Here is a 4,142-nt window from a genome sequence, read left to right on the forward strand (position 1 = left end):
AAATGGAAGGGGGAATCAATGCGGCGGTATTGTATTTGAAGGTTCTGATATTCTGTCTTGTGTATCTTTAATATTCTGTTATTTTGTATTTTGTCTATGTTTTGCCTTTTCTTCCATTTCTTCCCTCCCTTATTTTTTCCTTTTTAACTCTTGAATGCGGACCTGGTGAGTGGGCAAATTTAAATTTCCATGGTTAGAATTTATAATTGGGTTGGACCCAGTGAGTGGACAAATTTAGGCTGTGTTTGGTATGCATTTTCGAAATGGATTCCAGGTTTATAATGCATTTTTTAAGGGAGAAAATAAATAATTGAGTTTCATAAAGCATTCTAGACCCAGAATCTATTCTGAGAATGTATACCAAAGTCTAAACCCTCCAAATCTGGTCTAGAAACTAAGGATTTCTCAATTGATGAAGCAGGCTCATCTATAGACAGTCCAATGGAAATGACTGATGGAGATACTACAGCAAACAATGTAACTTGGTCAGTTTTTTATGATAGTGATGAGTTTGAGAAAGTGTTGACATTACAGTCTTGTGCACAAAACCAGTACTGAGATATATGAAAGCAGCTGAGCCATCCCTTGAGAATAGGTACAGAGGAAGTGAACCTTGTAGCAGTCTTCGACCAAGCTCAACACAGAGTTCTTCACATGTGAGTAATTTTTTTTCTTAAACTCCCAAAGTTCTCTTCATCAGGTCAAAGTATCCATAGGTGAATGTTTCTCCTTCAGCAGAACCCTACAAAAAATAAAAAAGAGTTGATTGCTCATTGAGATATGTGCAGCCTTCTGCAGATGAGACTCAAAAGCATGTTCACTCGGCCCTGTTATCCATCTTCCCCAGCATCAAGTTACGGTATTTTTATTTTATTTTTATTGATTCAAAGCTCATTGCACCTGGCAAGGAGAATGCAGGAATGGAAGGGAATAGGGTCAAGGAAAGCAGCTCCTTTGATGCCAGAGAGAGTCAAAACTTAAGTGGGATTTCTTCTGATCCAAATCCTTCCATACATCAAATGCTGAATACTGAAAATTTTGATGAAATATATTATTACATTTAAGGGACTGGTTTTATTCCTTATGAAATGAATAGATTGCATTCTTCTAAATCAATATTGCTCTGCTTCAGAGCAAGAAATAAATTACAATAAGTCCAGTGTTTTTTCATCTCCAACACTCCCTCCTTGGTAAGAACCATTATTTCGGCTTTCACTGGTTTTTGGGAGGCTAGGCACCATGGGAAATATTTGGGTCTCCCAACTGTGTTTAGGTGTTCGAAAGCACTTTCATTTCATAGCATTATAAAGCTAAGCTTTTAGGATGGAAGAAAAACTTATTATCAACTGCTGATAAAGAGGTTTTAATTAAGTCTATGCTAATGTCCATACCTGTCTATGTAATGTCTATGTTCTTCCTCCCATTAAATTAGATTCCTAAGCTCCTATGTCTTGGATTGTAAATTCTCATTTATTCTAAGGAAAGCCAACTCTGTGGCTGATTGCCTCGCCCAGAAGGCCCTGTCTATGCCGTGTATGACAGTATGGCCAAACTCTACTCCGTGGTTGGTTGAAACTTCTGATTCTTCCACCACGTGTAATTCACGTGTTTTTCAATAGATTATCTTTCACCAAAAAAGCATATATATATATATATACATAAGCAGCTTGATAAGGATCTTTCGTCAATTCTGGTGAAAATATGCTTCCGACAAGGGAGTGTTTTGACTAAAATGGGAGCACTTGTGCACTAGTAAAGTCAATTGAGGTCTAGGTGTGAACAGTGAACCTTCATCCTCGTTCATGGTGGAAGAAGGGATTTGGGGTGATATTCTCTACCTCACCTCTTTAGGGAGAGAGTGAATCACCGCATAGATTAGGATCTAGAACCCACATAACAAAGAATGATTCCATGACAGTCCTAGAGGATCAATCAAATCATCAGTCTAAGCACGTGTTATGTTATGGTCTAGGAAAGGTGTTAGGCACACTAGTCTGTCCAGTTAAACTAGTCTTCCTATTATTTGGCTAAACCTAAACATGTATAATGCATAAATAAAATAATAAAACACATAAAGATATATATTACAAAAAAACAAAAAAAACTAGGGTTTAAAAGACATACCATAAACGACTTGGCTGCAAGGCAAAGATTGGTATACAAAAATGTATATAAAGAAATGAGGGAAGAAAACCACATACCCGAAGTAGCTAACTCCAAACTAAGGGCTAGTACAAAATTTAATTTAAAAAAAATGAAAATACATGATGGAATAAAGGAATAAAACAATATCATGGAAACCCTAACCCTAATGTATAAATGCATGAATGAGTGAGTAAATAATGGGAAAAACTATAAGATGCAAAGAAAACCAAATAAAATAAAAAAATACCGACTAACATGATGAAAACCAAATAAAATTAATACAGAAATTCATCCATAAATAAAACATAAAAAATTACGACAACACCCCTAAGGCTAAAATAAGCCTAAAAGTCATAGAAAAAAAGTTCATAAAATCCGATAAATATGGAAAATACATAAGAAGGCAATTAGTAAAAAAAAGAAGAGGGTTTGTGATGTTTTGTTCTTATGTCCCTTTTAAAACACTGTTAACATTAAGGCTTCTCCCAGAATATGCAAGTTGACTTGTTTTGTCAAGTTTCAATGAATTGAAAGTATCAAATATTATATAGGAGAAGAACCAGGTCTATTGAGTTGAAAGTTTTAAATATTCCAAGAGAAGAACCATATCTATTCAAGACACATTCTCATATCTAGTACATTTTCTTCTATTTGATAGTGAAAATGTCCTATACTATTTGTTGAGTGACTTGACTAGGTATGGTAAGCAAGCAATTAGAATTGAATTGGATCTGGGTTGGTGTAGATCTGCTCTATTACTATAGGTCTCTTGTTTCAATAATGATAAACTTGTCAGGCTTCCTAGCATAAACTACCAAGACGATTCCCTTCCTCCCTTTTTAAGGTGAGAATTGGGATTTGCTGCGTCAAGAAACCGTCAGGAAGATTTCCTTGTTAGGCAACCTGCATAGGAAAACAGAGTAAGCATAAGAGAGCCGGTTCGCTCCGGCGGTGGTGGAGAGTCCCAAGATATGAGTTTTCTATTCATGGTAAGAGAGTTAATCGTTGAGTCCTTTTAGGAGAGTGATCCCCAATTAGTAGGGAAGGTGGGCGCTACTCTTCTAGTTTCCTTAGTGAGTCATTGCCAATTATAGAATGGATTGGTCTACCCCATGTAGTGAATTGTGTCGTTTTATGACTGGACTCCTCACTGGAGTGGGTATGGGTATGGCTCGATGGACCTTTAGTCGCTATAAGCCGCAACTGACTGATGGCGTAGCATGACGCCATTGGATGGTTAGATTTAGGTATATCAAGATTCAATCCAAGACCACACTACAATCAGGTGAGTTGGCACTTGTTACACCATTTTGGAGTATGCGTCTATGCCAATAGTAACTCTTACGACACCTGCACTCTACTAGGAGGATACTAACCAACTGCGCTAGCAATTGAAGATCCCTCGACGAAGACAGGAGGGTTGGACTCTCATTTATTCGTTTTGTGCATTAAAAAGGCACCCCTCTTACTCCCCACAATAGTTGTAGTAACCTATGGGCAGTGTAATCTAGGATGACCCAAAAACCAAAAAAAATAAAATCATATTGATAGGATTCACTACTTCCAACATTGTAATGGGGTGTGGCAAATTCCAATTGATAGGTTGAAAGAACATGGATTACTTCACCACATGTGAAATGTACAACCAATTTCAATCAATTGGCAATCCATGTACAGATGCGATCCTCTTTGTAATCCTGTATTTTGAAAGTTTTATTTTGTCATTTGGCTTAGTTTGCTTGAATTGAAACTTGACATATGAGCAAAGGATTTTAGAATTTATTGGTATTCAAATTTTCGGCACTATCAATCTTCAATTCTTTTTTTTTGGTAGAAAAAAGGCTATTCATTCATGTGCGTCTAACGCTAAACAAAGGAAAAGGAAATACATAAAACAGATAGAGAGCATGATAAACACAAAGTATGGATACACGGTATCCAAAACCAATGAGTGGAAATTGACCCGGTCGCACATGCTATTGACTGGGTCATCCAGA

This window comes from Telopea speciosissima, chromosome 4 (genome assembly GCF_018873765.1).
Source record: "Telopea speciosissima isolate NSW1024214 ecotype Mountain lineage chromosome 4, Tspe_v1, whole genome shotgun sequence".
In the NCBI taxonomy this organism is placed as follows: domain Eukaryota; kingdom Viridiplantae; phylum Streptophyta; class Magnoliopsida; order Proteales; family Proteaceae; genus Telopea; species Telopea speciosissima.